At 39.4% G+C, this 17,056-nt stretch overlaps 7 non-coding genes across 7 annotated transcripts; all 7 read right to left on the bottom strand.

The window, feature by feature from the left end:
- Window positions 1-559: 559 nt before the first annotated feature.
- On the bottom strand, window positions 560-641 carry trnal-uag. The gene has a single exon. It is a non-coding gene; the product is annotated as a tRNA-Leu (tRNA).
- A 928-nt stretch (window positions 642-1,569) lies between these two features.
- trnal-uag lies at window positions 1,570-1,651 on the bottom strand. Its single transcript has one exon. It is a non-coding gene; the product is annotated as a tRNA-Leu (tRNA).
- A 926-nt stretch (window positions 1,652-2,577) lies between these two features.
- trnal-uag lies at window positions 2,578-2,659 on the bottom strand. The gene has a single exon. It is a non-coding gene; the product is annotated as a tRNA-Leu (tRNA).
- A 1,938-nt stretch (window positions 2,660-4,597) lies between these two features.
- trnal-uag lies at window positions 4,598-4,679 on the bottom strand. The gene has a single exon. It is a non-coding gene; the product is annotated as a tRNA-Leu (tRNA).
- A 928-nt stretch (window positions 4,680-5,607) lies between these two features.
- trnal-uag lies at window positions 5,608-5,689 on the bottom strand. The gene has a single exon. It is a non-coding gene; the product is annotated as a tRNA-Leu (tRNA).
- A 930-nt stretch (window positions 5,690-6,619) lies between these two features.
- Window positions 6,620-6,701, bottom strand: trnal-uag. The gene has a single exon. It is a non-coding gene; the product is annotated as a tRNA-Leu (tRNA).
- Window positions 6,702-7,629: 928 nt separating this feature from the next.
- On the bottom strand, window positions 7,630-7,711 carry trnal-uag. The gene has a single exon. It is a non-coding gene; the product is annotated as a tRNA-Leu (tRNA).
- Between the last annotated feature and the right edge of the window lie 9,345 nt (window positions 7,712-17,056).

Below are 17,056 nucleotides of genomic sequence, written 5' to 3'. Positions count from 1 at the left end.
CTATCTTCTTTGCTATCTTTGCTATCAGGGCTTTGAAAAGCATTCTGGAACATAGCAACCATAAGCTACTTGGGAAATGCAGGCGTCAAGCCCATCTCACACACACAAAGGGAGTGCTCTACCATTTGAGCTAATTCCCTTCAACATACCACATGATCAGATTGATTAATGACCAAACACAATAACATGGCTCCTCATAAAAGCTAGCAATGGAAGTCAAAATGGCCAAAATACAGAGATCTGTGTTGCAACCATGCTATCAGAAAAGTTATAGAGTAGCAACATTGCTTTTCAAACCAACTTACTATTGAATTATTCTGGCTCCCCATCAATGTCCTTGTTTTTTTAATGTCAAGCAAGTCTTTTAGAGTTGTACAGATGGGAGATGTTAAGCCTTCAGTTCCTTCAGCAACTTGAAAGGCAAAAGGGAGAGGACAATCGAAAAGACAAGATTTGGCAAAATGTGAGGGTAGTGCTCTTGAAGCGTCTGAAATTATAAGGCAAGTTTTTATAAAGCATTTCTTGAGATGCAACAACAAAGTTAGGCAAAAACACAATTTGGCAGTGGTGGGATTTGAACCCACGCCTCTCTCGAGACTGGAGCCTAAATCCAGCGCCATAGACCACTCGGCCACACTACCGAAGGTGCCTATCCTTTCCATCTCACATTTTGATAATCTCAGATACTGCAAAACTTTCAAAGACCGTTGTTCAAAATGTGATACAATACCTTAGCTACTCCAGGTAGGTAGTAAAATGTTGTACTGCTAATGCTTCACAATGTATTTAAGTAGCTGCTCTATAGTGCATGTCATGCTTGACAATCAGTGAAAAATGCACAATCAAGTCTTACAATAACTTGTAATCAAAATAAAAAATTCAAAGATTAGCAGATCTGTATTTACTTTGGGTTTAAATTAAAGGTCCTTTGACCAAGTAAGTACCATGGGATGTCAAGGACATTTCCAAGCATTCACTTTGCATCTTACAAAGTGTTTCTGCATTTTGCTATCTTCTACCTTCAGTTCATCACATCAGGGCTTTGAAAAGCATTCTGGAACATAGCAACTATAAGCTACTTGGGAAATGCAGGCGTCAAGCCCGTCTCACACACACAAAGGGAACGCTCTACCATTTGAGCTAATTCCCTTCAACATACCACATGATCAGATTGATTAATGACCAAACACAATAACATGGCTCCTCATAAAAGCTAGCAATGGAAGTCCAAATGGCCAAAATACAGAGATCTGTGTTGCAGCCATGCTATCAGAAAAGGTATAGAGTAGCAACATTAGTTTTCAAACCAACTTACTATTGAATTATTCTGGCTCCCTATCAATGTCCTTGTTTTTTTAATGTCAAGCAAGTCTTTTAGAGTTGTACAGATGGGAGATGTTAAGCCTTCAGTTCCTTGAGCAACTTGAAAGGCAAAAGGGAGAGGACAATCGAAAAGACAAGATTTGGCAAAATGTGAGGGTAGTGCTGTTGAAGCGTCTGAAATTATAAGGCAAGTTTTTATAAAGCATTTCTTGAGACGCAACAACATAGTTAGGCAAAAACACAATTTGGCAGTGGTGGGATTTGAACCCACGCCTCTCTCGAGACTGGAGCCTAAATCCAGCGCCATAGACCACTCGGCCACACTACCAAAGGTGCCCGTCTTTTCCATCTCACATTTTGATCATCTCAGATACTGCAAAACTTTCAAAGACCGTCGTCCAAAATGTGATACAATACCTTAGCTACTCCAGGTAAGTAGTAAAATTTTGTACTGCCGATGCTTCACAATGTATTTAAGTAGCTGCTCTATAGTGCATGTCATGCTTGACAATCAGTGAAAAATGCACAATCAAGTCTTACAATAACTTGTAATCAAAATAAAAAATTCAAAGATTAGCAGATCTGTATTTACTTTGGGTTTAAATTAAAGGTCCTTTGACCAAGTAAGTACCATGGGATGTCAAGGACATTTTCAAGCATTCACTTTGCATCTTACAAAGTGTTTCTGCATTTTGCTATCTTCTTTGCTATCTTTGCTATCAGGGCTTTGAAAAGCATTCTGGAACATAGCAACCATAAGCTACTTGGGAAATGCAGGCGTCAAGCCCATCTCACACACACAAAGGGAGTGCTCTACCATTTGAGCTAATTCCCTTCAACATACCACATGATCAGATTGATTAATGACCAAACACAATAACATGGCTCCTCATAAAAGCTAGCAATGGAAGTCCAAATGGCCAAAATACAGAGATCTGTGTTGCAACCATGCTATCAGAAAAGTTATAGAGTAGCAACATTGCTTTTCAAACCAACTTACTATTGAATTATTCTGGCTCCCCATCAATGTCCTTGTTTTTTTAATGTCAAGCAAGTCTTTTAGAGTTGTACAGATGGGAGATGTTAAGCCTTCAGTTCCTTCAGCAACTTGAAAGGCAAAAGGGAGAGGACAATCGAAAAGACAAGATTTGGCAAAATGTGAGAGTAGTGCTCTTGAAGCGTCTGAAATTATAAGGCAAGTTTTTATAAAGCATTTCTTGAGATGCAACAACAAAGTTAGGCAAAAACACAATTTGGCAGTGGTGGGATTTGAACCCACGCCTCTCTCGAGACTGGAGCCTAAATCCAGCGCCATAGACCACTCGGCCACACTACCGAAGGTGCCTATCCTTTCCATCTCACATTTTGATAATCTCAGATACTGCAAAACTTTCAAAGACCGTTGTTCAAAATGTGATACAATACCTTAGCTACTCCAGGTAGGTAGTAAAATGTTGTACTGCTAATGCTTCACAATGTATTTAAGTAGCTGCTCTATAGTGCATGTCATGCTTGACAATCAGTGAAAAATGCACAATCAAGTCTTACAATAACTTGTAATCAAAATAAAAAATTCAAAGATTAGCAGATCTGTATTTACTTTGGGTTTAAATTAAAGGTCCTTTGACCAAGTAAGTACCATGGGATGTCAAGGACATTTTCAAGCATTCACTTTGCATCTTACAAAGTGTTTCTGCATTTTGCTATCTTCTACCTTCAGTTCATCACATCAGGGCTTTGAAAAGCATTCTGGAACATAGCAACTATAAGCTACTTGGGAAATGCAGGCGTAAAGCCCATCTCACACACACAAAGGGAGTGCTCTACCATTTGAGCTAATTCCCTTCAACATACCACATGATCGGATTGATTAATGACCAAACACAATAACATGGCTCCTCATAAAAGCTAGCAATGGAAGTCCAAATGGCCAAAATACAGAGATCTGTGTTGCAACCATGCTATCAGAAAAGTTATAGAGTAGCAACATTGCTTTTCAAACCAACTTACTATTGAATTATTCTGGCTCCCCATCAATGTCCTTGTTTTTTTAATGTCAAGCAAGTCTTTTAGAGTTGTACAGATGGGAGATGTTAAGCCTTCAGTTCCTTGAGCAACTTGAAAGGCAAAAGGGAGAGGACAATCGAAAAGACAAGATTTGGCAAAATGTGAGGGTAGTGCTGTTGAAGCGTCTGAAATTATAAGGCAAGTTTTTATAAAGCATTTCTTGAGACGCAACAACAAAGTTAGGCAAGAACACAATTTGGCAGTGGTGGAATTTGAACCCACACCTCTCTCGAGACTGGAGCCTAAATCCAGTGCCATAGACCACTCGGCCACACTACGGAAGGTGCCCATCTTTTCCATCTCACATTTTGATAATCTCAGATACTACAAAACTTTCAAAGACCGTTGTTCAAAATGTGATACAATACCTTAGCTACTCCAGGTAAGTAGTAAAATGTTGTACTGCCGATGCTTCACAATGTATTTAAGTAGCTGCTCTATAGTGCATGTCATGCTTGACAATCAGTGAAAAATGCACAATCAAGTCTTACAATAACTTGTAATCAAAATAAAAAATTCAAAGATTAGCAGATCTGTATTTACTTTGGGTTTAAATTAAAGGTCCTTTGACCAAGTAAGTACCATGGGATGTCAAGGACATTCTCAAGCATTCACTTTGCATCTTACAAAGTGTTTCTGCATTTTGCTATCTTCTACCTTCAGTTCATCACATCAGGGCTTTGAAAAGCATTCTGGAACATAGCAACTATAAGCTACTTGGGAAATGCAGGCGTCAAGCCCATCTCACACACACAAAGGGAGTGCTCTACCATTTGAGCTAATTCCCTTCAACATACCACATGATCAGATTGATTAATGACCAAACACAATAACATGGCTCCTCATAAAAGCTAGCAATGGAAGTCCAAATGGCCAAAATACAGAGATCTGTGTTGCAACCATGCTATCAGAAAAGGTATAGAGTAGCAACATTGCTTTTCAAACCAACTTACTATTGAATTATTCTGGCTCCCCATCAATGTCCTTGTTTTTTTAATGTCAAGCAAGTCTTTTAGAGTTGTACAGATGGGAGATGTTAAGCCTTCAGTTCCTTCAGCAACTTGAAAGGCAAAAGGGAGAGGACAATCGAAAAGACAAGATTTGGCAAAATGTGAGGGTAGTGCTGTTGAAGCGTCTGAAATTATAAGGCAAGTTTTTATAAAGCATTTCTTGAGACGCAACAACAAAGTTAGGCAAAAACACAATTTGGCAGTGGTGGGATTTGAACCCACGCCTCTCTCGAGACTGGAGCCTAAATCCAGCGCCATAGACCACTCGGCCACACTACCGAAGGTGCCTGTCTTTTCCATCTCACATTTTGATAATCTCAGATACTGCAAAACTTTCAAAGACCGTTGTTCAAAATGTGATACAATACCTTAGCTACTCCAGGTAAGTAGTAAAATGTTGTACTGCTAATGCTTCACAATGTATTTAAGTAGCTGCTCTATAGTGCATGTCATGCTTGACAATCAGTGAAAAATGCACAATCAAGTCTTACAATAACTTGTAATCAAAATAAAAAATTCAAAGATTAGCAGATCTGTATTTACTTTGGGTTTAAATTAAAGGTCCTTTGACCAAGTAAGTACCATGGGATGTCAAGGACATTTCCAAGCATTCACTTTGCATCTTACAAAGTGTTTCTGCATTTTGCTATCTTCTACCTTCAGTTCATCACATCAGGGCTTTGAAAAGCATTCTGGAACATAGCAACTATAAGCTACTTGGGAAATGCAGGCGTCAAGCCCATCTCACACACACAAAGGGAACGCTCTACCATTTGAGCTAATTCCCTTCAACATACCACATGATCAGATTGATTAATGACCAAACACAATAACATGGCTCCTCATAAAAGCTAGCAATGGAAGTCCAAATGGCCAAAATACAGAGATCTGTGTTGCAGCCATGCTATCAGAAAAGGTATAGAGTAGCAACATTGCTTTTCAAACCAACTTACTATTGAATTATTCTGGCTCCCTATCAATGTCCTTGTTTTTTTAATGTCAAGCAAGTCTTTTAGAGTTGTACAGATGGGAGATGTTAAGCCTTCAGTTCCTTCAGCAACTTGAAAGGCAAAAGGGAGAGGACAATCGAAAAGACAAGATTTGGCAAAATGTGAGGGTAGTGCTGTTGAAGCGTCTGAAATTATAAGGCAAGTTTTTATAAAGCATTTCTTGAGACGCAACAACATAGTTAGGCAAAAACACAATTTGGCAGTGGTGGGATTTGAACCCACGCCTCTCTCGAGACTGGAGCCTAAATCCAGCGCCATAGACCACTCGGCCACACTACCGAAGGTGCCTGTCTTTTCCATCTCACATTTTGATCATCTCAGATACTGCAAAACTTTCAAAGACCGTCGTCCAAAATGTGATACAATACCTTAGCTACTCCAGGTAAGTAGTAAAATGTTGTACTGCCGATGCTTCACAATGTATTTAAGTAGCTGCTCTATAGTGCATGTCATGCTTGACAATCAGTGAAAAATGCACAATCAAGTCTTACAATAACTTGTAATCAAAATAAAAAATTCAAAGATTAGCAGATCTGTATTTACTTTGGGTTTAAATTAAAGGTCCTTTGACCAAGTAAGTACCATGGGATGTCAAGGACATTTTCAAGCATTCACTTTGCATCTTACAAAGTGTTTCTGCATTTTGCTATCTTCTACCTTCAGTTCATCACATCAGGGCTTTGAAAAGCATTCTGGAACATAGCAACTATAAGCTACTTGGGAAATGCAGGCGTCAAGCCCATCTCACACACACAAAGGGAGTGCTCTACCATTTGAGCTAATTCCCTTCAACATACCACATGATCAGATTGATTAATGACCAAACACAATAACATGGCTCCTCATAAAAGCTAGCAATGGAAGTCCAAATGGCCAAAATACAGAGATCTGTGTTGCAACCATGCTATCAGAAAAGTTATAGAGTAGCAACATTGCTTTTCAAACCAACTTACTATTGAATTATTCTGGCTCCCCATCAATGTCCTTGTTTTTTTTTAATGTCAAGCAAGTCTTTTAGATTTGTACAGATGGGAGATGTTAAGCCTTCAGTTCCTTCAGCAACTTGAAAGGCAAAAGGGAGAGGACAATCGAAAAGACAAGATTTGGCAAAATTTGAGGGTAGTGCTCTTGAAGCGTCTGAAATTATAAGGCAAGTTTTTATAAAGCATTTCTTGAGACGCAACAACAAAGTTAGGCAAAAACACAATTTGGCAGTGGTGGGATTTGAACCCACGCCTCTCTCGAGACTGGAGCCTAAATCCAGCGCCATAGACCACTCGGCCACACTACCGAAGGTGCCCATCTTTTCCATCTCACATTTTGATAATCTCACATACTGCAAAACTTTCAAAGACCGTTGTTCAAAATGTGATACAATACCTTAGCTACTCCAGGTAAGTAGTAAAATGTTGTACTGCCGATGCTTCACAAAGTATTTAAGTAGCTGCTCTATAGTGCATGTCATACTTGACAATCAGTGAAAAATGCACAATCAAGTCTTACAATAACTTGTAATCAAAATAAAAAATTCAATGATTAGCAGATCTGTATTTACTTTGGGTTTAAATTAAAGGTCCTTTGACCAAGTAAGTACCATGGGATGTCAAGGACATTTTCAAGCATTCACTTTGCATCTTACAAAGTGTTTCTGCATTTTGCTATCTTCTACCTTCAGTTCATCACATCAGGGCTTTGAAAAGCATTCTGGAACATAGCAACTATAGGCTATTTGGGAAATGCAGGCGTCAAGCCCATCTCACACACACAAAGGGAGTGCTCTACCATTTGAGCTAATTCCCTTCAACATACCACATGATCAGATTGATTAATGACCAAACACAATAACATGGCTCCTCATAAAAGCTAGCAATGGAAGTCCAAATGGCCAAAATACAGAGATCTGTGTTGCAACCATGCCAGCAGAAAAGTTATAGAGTAGCAACATTGCTTTTCAAACCAACTTACTATTGAATTATTCTGGCTCCCCATCAATGTCCTTGTTTTTTTAATGTCAAGCAAGTCTTTCAGAGTTGTACAGATGGGAGATGTTAAGCCTTCAGTTCCTTCAGCAACTTGAAAGGCAAAAGGGAGAGGACAATCGAAAAGACAAGATTTGGCAAAATGTGAGGGTAGTGCTGTTGAAGCGTCTGAAATTATAAGGCAAGTTTTTATAAAGCATTTCTTGAGACGCAACAACATAGTTAGGCAAAAACACAATTTGGCAGTGGTGGGATTTGAACCCACACCTCTCTAGAGACTGGAGCCTAAATCCAGCGGCATAGACCACTCGGCCACACTACCGAAGGTGCCTATCTTTTCCATCTCACATTTTGATAATCTCAGATACTGCAAAACTTTCAAAGACCGTTGTTCAAAATGTGATACAATACCTTAGCTACTCCAGGTAAGTAGTAAAATGTTGTACTGCCGATGCTTCACAATGTATTTAAGTAGTTGCTCTATAGTGCATGTCATGCTTGACAATCAGTTAAATTGTTACCCCTTATAAAGAGTGGTTATTGACCAAGGGTAAACTGGCATCTTAGGACTCAGGCAAAGTTCACACAGCAGCCTAACGTGACCCACACCATAAGTAAAGCTAGAATATTTTCACACCAAGCACCTAAAAATAATCAGGCAGTGATGGCTGGGACCAAACAGTCTATCCAGAAGCCGGGCAGAGTTAGAAAGATGAATAAAATTAGCAATTAAGCATCAGGCCTATATCATATCTAGGAGTGATGGCTAGACATTACCCCCCCCCCCCCCCCCCCCCCCACCACCACCACAACCACCACCACCCCACCCCCCCGTGCCGCCCCTCTTCTGCTGACCCTCTGCAAGGAATCTGCACACCCTCTTGCATAGTAGATCCCAGTATTGTGATTGTGCCTGGAAAGGACATGGCCATCAATGGCTTTCAAAGGTTCACACTAAGGTTTCTTGGTGGAGCTCCAGTTCTCATGGGTTTTGGTTTCCAGGAGGAAGGCTGGAGATGGATATCTTCAGTTTGTCAATATCCTTTTGTAATGACAGCAGAAATGTAATCCTTAACCTAAGCTCTGAAACCACAGCAAGAAGGTACAATTCATTGTATGTGATTTGAGGATGAGAAAATGACTGTTGCCTTTGATCTCATGGCTCCTTGTTGGACAATCCATCTTTTTACATAATTTCCATTTGGCTTCACTTCGTTACACTTGACCTCAATCTGGATTAGCGCTATATTTCCTGTAAGCATACCAAAATTCTTTTATATGATTATTTTGAGGTTTTACTAGCTGGTAATTTATAGTTTCCCCCTCCGTTTTTGTCCTAAAAATTAACCAAGGTATCCTCAGTCATGTCTGAGAGTTGTCTCCCTAATCTGCCTGGAAGAACTACAGGTGCTGTACAGAGCAAAGACCATTCATTCCTTTTCTTATGCATCACTGTCAGAAAGGATTGTAATGTTTTACATAGAGCCTGGGTAAAATGGATTATATGGGTGTTCTTGTATTTGATACAATATGGGACCCATTTTCTGGAAAAATAGCACATTGTGGGAATTGACTGCTCGTTCTGAGGCCCAATGCCTGGACCCCATGAGGGGAACAGCTGTTTTAGGTCAGGACTCATGTTTAGGAATAAGGTGTGAATTGAGTTTAGGGTTATTTACAGGTCTGAAGTAATGGTTTTGCTTATGGTAAGGGTCACAGTTGGCCCTGTACAGATAGATCAGAAATGAGAGGAAGGCAATGGAAAGGCCACACAAAGACAGAGGTGTAAGGGTGTATGTGTGTTCACACTTTGGATCATAATAGTGATTCATAGCTTGTTCCTCTCCTTCATTGCGGTCAGCAGAAACCTCAATGCCAACTTGGTTTGCCTTATTATAGGATAAAAAAAATAAACATTTTAGTGTAAAAGTATCCAGAGAAATGACTTTAAAGATGTACATGTATATAAATAAATGGATGTAAAGCTTTGATGCTTTACTCAGTCTTTTTTCTCAATTTCTTTTCTTTTAAAGTCACCCTGTGAAAGTAAAATAATGCACCTATATGTTAGACTGTGATAATACTCCCTGTCTGCTTCTGTTTCCTTCTAGGCGTGGCTGGCTGGCAGCGTCTGATTGCTCACCCATCCACCTGTGACCAATTATCATCAATAGTGTATCATCCTGCTTAGCACATCTCTCGTCACCCACTTCACAAGTTTTCAAGTTGTATTTGTCCTGATTTGAAGGACTTTTACCAGTCTAGCTCATAGAAGCAGTCTGTCAATCTGTCATAATGTCATCATTCACCTGTATGATCTCCTGTCTGACAATCAGACAACCTGAGAACCATAACTACAAATATTCAGAGGTTTGTGAAGTAGAAAGAAGTAATACGTATAAAATATTTTAGCTCAAGTAAAAAGTATTTGGTAAGAAATCTACTTGAGTACTGAGTAAGTATTAACTTATCAATATTTTATAACAATCTCATCATGCAAAAATATGAAATTATGTACAAATAGAAATATTTAAAAGACAAATAAAAGCACATATGAAAAAAGAAAAATAATTTCAAAGTAATTACTAATAATACTTTTACTGTTTGGATAGTGAGTTGGAACACTGCAAATGACATATCTGCAGGATGTTTAGCTGATCTCCATATGACTTAATAAGGAGATGCAAAATAACTTTAAAGGACAGAGCTTGTGTAGACACAAGAAGTCTTACATTAAAGGTGCATATTCATCCATCCATCCATCCATCCATCCATCCATCCATCCATCCATCCATCCATCCATCCATCCATCCATCCATCCATCCATCCATCCATCCATCCATCCATCCATCCATCTTCTTCCGCTTATCCGGGGTCAGGTCGCTTCAGTAAGCGGACCCTCCTTTCCAGAACCCCGGAATAGACCTTACCATGGAGGCTTAAGAGTGTGATTCATCTGTAGTTGAAGCACACCCTCGGGTCCCCGTTTTTAAATAAAGGGACCCCCCCCCCCCCCTGTCTGCCAATCCAGGGGAAGTGCCCCTGATGTCCACGCAATGTTGCAACACAGCCCCACAACATCCAGAGCCCTAAGGTACTCAGGGCGGATCTCATCCACCCCTGGAGCCTTGCCACCGAAGAGCTTTTTAACCACCTCAGTGACTTCAGCAACAGAGATGGGAGCCCCCAGGCTCTGCTTCCTCAATGGAAGACGTGTTGATGGGATTATTCAAAGTACTCCGTTCTCTGTTATTTTTGTGTCTGGTGCTTTTTTGCTAAATTTGTTATTAAAGGTATAGTAGAGGATACTAAAACTTTGGCAAAATGTTATTTTTGTGTCTGGTGCTTTTTTGCTAAATTTGTTATTAAAGGTATAGTAGAGGATACTAAAACTTTGGCAAAATAAGTGGTCCTCTTAATTGTCAATCATTCTGGTGATATGTTTACGTAAAACCGTCCTATGTGCTCGTCTCTATTTTCACTTAGCGTTGACGAGTCTGACATGGAAGGAACAGGAACAATTGCAAATCTTCTTTTGGATAGTAAGCTTGTATGAGCTATGCAAACAGCAACTTTTAAACAGTGTGCTCGAGGGGGAAATGGGCTCGTGAATGCTCTTGCACGTGTTTAATAGGCGTTTACTCTTGGAAGTGGGTACATGGTTGTGCATGTGAATTTTTTTTTTTAAATGGAGAGGATGGTCTTTTAAAAAAATTCTCGAAAATCCTCCACTATACCTTTAAATAAGGCTTTTAAAAAAAAATCACTGTAGAAACACTTCTGGACTTAAGGTAGGATACTGCATTTATGCATGATGGGTAAACAGGTACTATGACTAAATAAGGTAGGACCTCCCACCAAAAAATAATGAACAAATGTCAAAGATCCAAAACAACCAAAAAAAATTTGATTCCAAGAGGGACGGGTCTGGATTAGTGCCAGGATTACAATATGAATGTTAGTGCTTACAGAAGTGGGAGCTAAAGCTGCTGAGGTATTTATATGCTATTCCTAGCGAATAGCATATAACTGCATTGTGTGTATGTGAGAAATTTGTGATCACAAGGTCCAGTGGAAAACATTAACAAAATGTTACTCAAAAGGTAAATATTACAAGCTACTTCCTAAAAGAACATTTTGAAGTTATTTTGAAGTTATAAGTTCAGGACAGCATTCAGAGGAATCTGAGCCAAATTTCTAAAGAACTCTAGACCCTGTCCCTGTAAAGGACACTTCAAATCAGGCATACAGCCTGTCTAATTTTTAAAGTTCTGAAGCAGGATTATATCGTGTCCAACATGGGAACCACAATTATCATATTTTCCAAGAGATTGTGAGATATTTTTCATTAGCTTGGACAAACCTTATTTAATTGTAAGATTTTCAGATTTATCCAAAAGGATTTCTGAGAGCCAGTGTTGGGAAAGTTCTCTTTACGTGAACTAGTTCAAAGTTCAGTTCACACATTTTAAAATGAACTAGTTCAGTTCATAGTTCATAATTCAAAATTTTGAACTAAGTTCACGGTCCCAAAAAATGAACTAGTTCATAGTTCTTTTTTTTTCATATATTGCTCAATTACACCATAGCCTACTGTAGAACCACAGACAGCAATTATTTTATCAGTTGTAACACTGAAACTGTGCGTCAGATTTCATCTTCATATCCAGTTTTGATTCCTTATCCAACCAGGGTTTACATTAGCATTGAGGGGACAGATTTCCCCATTGTTGCTTTAATGCTTTGTTGCTGTCCATTCACTTCACACTAGTAGCAGCTGCAGCTTTCACCCCTACAGTATATTCTCAAAAACATCAGGAAAAATGTGCTGCTTGAATGGTCTTTTTTATGAGGAATTATTAAAAGAAAAACAGGAAAGTAGTCTTTAAGGTGCAAATGTTTTTTTTAATTTTAATCATTTTTTCCATTTGAAATTTCATTTCAGTACATACTAAAAGGAATACTGGAATCCTGGAAAATTATACCAGGCAGGTTTAAGTGCGGATTTTTTTACTGAAAGCCGGCGGGCAAAGTTTGCAGAGAAATGTAAGATCGTTGCCATCATCCTCACCGACCACCTGGTCATAAAACTGTTTTAAGTGATCATACTGCTGCTTTGTCGCCTCCACGGTCGCCTCCATGCTGCTGTGGCTTCCACGCTGCATTTTGTTTTGATGACGCACGCGGCTGTAGGCTACGACACTGGTAGCTGGTGTTGCCAGATTGGGTGTTTTTCCCGCTACATATTAAGGCCTGTTTACGGTGTGATTTAGCCGGGGTTTCGCCTGGAGGGCTCTATAGAAATTTGGCAACCTATTGAACGAAGTTGAACTGAGAGAATGTGCCGTTCACAGACACCAGAATGAACGAGTGCACAATAACGTTCATCAGGCAGTAATACAGTAAGTTCAGTTCACTTTCGCCCAAAATATGAACGAGTTCATGAACTTTCGTTCAATGAACGCGTTCAGGCACAACACTGCTGAGAGCAAACGTGTCATGATTCCTGGCACTATTGCTGGTCTTATTCAATATTCAGTACTGTGGCGTTGGATGCAATTGAAGGATTGAATGTTCAAGCTCTAACTCAGGTTTCAATGTAATTGTATTCTTGGGCAATGCATCTGCATTTTTGGATTGCCCTATGGATTGTCTCTGGATCTTGGATCACATGGCTTTGACTCTGGATTGGCTCTCAGATTTCGAACTCTGGTTTGTCCCTTTGATCTTTCTGCTTGTCTCTGCCCTCACAGATCTCACCCTGTGCATTTCCCTGGACAACTGAGTATCTGTCAAATAATGAATTAAAATCAGCCTGGACAGATTGAAGAATCCTCTGAGGTTCACCAGTGATGTGACACACCTACCGGCATCTACAGAAACTCTCACAATTTTTCCTCAAATTCTGAGTAGGTTACAGTGCTGTCACATCTTGACGATTTAGCCAGAGTTTCAGCCGATGTACTAAAACTTTGGAACAAACGTTGGCATACGTTGGAACACATATAGCAAGTACATCAAGAAATTTGGAGCAAGCTCAAAATTTTCTTGACGTATGCCAGTGTATGTTCATACATGATCCAAAGGTTACAGCTAAGTTATCTGATTGTTGACATACGTGAAGGGTAAGTTACTTTTTACTCATGGCGTCTAGCTTATACAAAACCTCAGTATCTTGTGCATAACTTATTTGTAACTTATCAAAAACTTATCTCCAATGCATATCAATGTATGCAGAGGTATAATAGCGTATTGGCAGCGTTTTGGTATGAAAGGGGGTATTTCTCCAGACTTCATGATGATCAGACGTTCCACAATTGATGGAGGATCTGGCAAGGCTCATGCTAGCTTTCCTCCAACATCAGCATGATCTCATCATTTTGACTCTGTGCTAATAGAGCCAAAAGAAGAAGAGTTCAACAGTGGCGAAGGGACTTGGTCTGTCCCTGGTTCGGGAGGTGATGGCAGTTTGGCATGTGGGATCAGCTGATGGTGGAAATCTTCTTCTTGTGCTTTTAATGCAGGCCAGGCACCTCCGGGCACATTGCTGCCCCCCTCAGTTATGAATATGTATACGCCCAGAATAATAAAAAAAAAAACGTAAAAGTTTAGGTTATGCCAGCATTTTAAAAGATTCAGAGATGTCATCATACGCTGGTTAAATTGTCAAGGTGTGACAGCGCCATTAGTGAAGCGGATTACAACATTAGAGGCATCTCCCTCTGTTTCTGTCTGGTCATTCAACTGTACAATCTCCTTCCAGAAGTTTCAGTCGCTGACTCTGGTGAATCCCTCCTGACTTGCAGCAGTTTCCCAATCCAAATACCTATTAAAATGACTCTTATCGCTTTGGTTGAATTCAAGGTCTTCTGTTTTCTGGACTTTACAAAAAGCTGTTTTGGTCAGACCCAATTTTATTTTATTTTATTTTTCTGCTTGGACCAAATTGTATAAGTAATTAAAAAGAAGTCCTTTGGTAATTTCTGTGACCTGTAACAGACTACCTTAGACCAGTAAGTTTTCTAGGAATGCTAATCAGATCACTGCTGTCCAGGGAAGATAGTGATCAGAAGACAAAGCTTAATGAAGGATTTTATTATAAGACTTGACATAAAATAAAGAGATGAAAATGTATTTGCTGTTTCTACTCTAAGGTCGAGTCACCATTTTAACGCAGGGATCACCTTAAGAGGTACCACATCCTTCTGTCACTGTGCATTTTTTAGAACAAATTTTCTGCCAGGGATTTGATTTTGTCAGATGAGAACAGTTTATCCCAGCTTAAACAATGCAGAAAAGAGCATCTTCATTCCTTAATGACAACCATGTGAGTTAATTGTGTAAACGGCGAGGCCTGAATTAATCAGGCTCAGACTGTAATAAAGTGGTGCACAGAGGATGAGACATCATTTTCACCCAACATCTCTGTGAATAATTAATGAAACTCTGGCTTCAAATAATTGTTCTAACACTGCATCAGCTTATGAAAATAATGCCACGGTAAATATGCCTATTAAAACAATTATAGCAACAAAAAAAAACTATGCAGGTTTGATTACTCATTGAGAAAGATTAGTTTTTCTTACTGTTGAAAAATGCTGATAAGCAATGACAAACTCAGAATCAATAAGCTATTTGAAAATGTGCATGTGGGTGTATTATGTCTTGCCAGCTTAAAAAACAGCATCTTCTAGTGAAATAGGTGGAGCAGCTGGTGGGCTGGTGATGAGACTGAATGTGGAGAAAACGAAGGAGTTCATCGTTGACATCAGAAAAAATGGGCCTAACCACGCTCCACTGCTCATCAACTGCTCAGCTGTAGAGGTGGTCAGCAGCATCAAATTCCTGGGGATGCACATCACAGACACCCTGGACTGTTAACACCTCCTCAAAAGGGCACAAAAGTGCATGTGCTTGCTGCAGAGGATGAGGAGAGCCCACTCTGGGCACCTGGGATTGAACCGGGTACTTGCAACCTTCTCAGAGCACAAGCGTATCGCTTTAGCTCAAAGTAGCTAGTTACAGTGCAAGTGAAAGTCACTACCCCCTTACTGTCTCTTATAAAAACTAAATTGCATACATTTCACATATGGTCCATTGCGTTCTTCATTTATGCTCCATTGAGCTTTTGATCTCATGTGGAACTTGTGATGACATATTTCTGTCATGAAAAGGGGGCAGATGGACCCAGTATTTAAGGTGAGACAGCCAGTCAAAACGTTCATTAAAACGAAAACATAGACAGATCAGACGAGCACTGCTGTGGATGTGCATCTCGCGACGTCTGCAGGAGGGGGACGGGGCACCGCCCATTCACTGACACATTGGGCACAGAAACACAGGTAAGTGACATACAATCACCTGACAGAAGATGATAATCTTAGTGAGTCACTTACCTGGTTTTACAGTACAGTCCATTTCCTTAGAAAGGTGTGCGAACCTGCCGAAGGACTGACAACCAGTTGTAAAATTACGAGAATAAAGTCTTAACATTACAAGAATAAAGTCGTAAACTTACGAGAATAAAGTCGGAATATTACGAGAAAAAAGTCCTAAAATTACGATAAACAAGTATTTTATGACAACTCTTACAAGAAGCACTTTCTTCCCTAAAGTGAGGAATGTTGAGTATCATGGGACGTTATGCTTTCGCTCTGGTTTGACAAATAAGGAAATCTTTTAGTGGACCAGCATAAAATCTGGAAGAATGTCGGACCGGACTCAGGTTGCTGCTCGAAGCTTTCTTTCTGAGACGGGTAGTGGTGTGATGACTTCATTCTCATAATATTACAACTTTATTCTCCTAATGTTAGGACTTTATTCTTGTTATGTTACCACTTTATTCTCGTAATAGTACAACCTTATTCTCGTAATGTTACGACTTTATTCTCGAAATAGAATATTTTTAGCCTAATACTCTGTCATTCTGTTGACATAAGGCTCCCCCTGGTATTTGTGTATGAAACTTAATTAGAAGTGGCTTTGGGATACATTTTGGGATATATCCCAGGGAAAGGGAGGAGAGAAAGGAAGGGAGGAAGGAAATAAACTAAAACAACTCGAAAATACAGAGTAACCCTAATAAGTTTGCTTTCACACCTGCAAGAAACCACAACAAAACATAAGCTTTAGAGTTTATATGTGAGCATGTGGATATAAAGGCCTGTAGTGTCTGCCCATTAATGTAAGCTATATTTCATATTTGTAATAAAACATAACAGTAAAGCAAAGTTGGTCTTTTGGAGCTTGATATTTTTGCATGTTGACACATTTCACCTTAAATTACACTGAAAATATTTAGAAGGGAAAAAATGCTTGAAAATCAATTTAGTGTCTTTCAAGCACTTAATAACAGAAATAAATAGGGTTCATACATTTAACCTTCAACATCACAGAGCACTTCCTGTTTATGTTGTCATTGAATTTGCCACCCCACATTAGGTCCCCTCAGCCGATCAGAGTCAAAAATTTCACCATGTCAGCTCTTGCTTCCTCTTTGCACTAAAATCTTTTCCCACTGCGGCAGAAAGAGTGTGTTTTGACAGATCGAGTTATAGTAACGCACCACTTTAGATTACAGGTTTAAAAATTATTAGATTACTGCATTGCTTAATAAAAACTGTGTTACTGATTCCATTATTATGTGACCCTGTGATTCCCAGCAACA

Source organism: Cyprinodon tularosa, unplaced genomic scaffold, assembly GCF_016077235.1.
Source record: "Cyprinodon tularosa strain WSP-4 unplaced genomic scaffold, ASM1607723v1 ctg468, whole genome shotgun sequence".
In the NCBI taxonomy this organism is placed as follows: domain Eukaryota; kingdom Metazoa; phylum Chordata; class Actinopteri; order Cyprinodontiformes; family Cyprinodontidae; genus Cyprinodon; species Cyprinodon tularosa.
The sequence above is the reverse complement of the archived record's forward strand: the minus strand, read 5'-3'. Positions and strand labels throughout refer to the sequence as shown.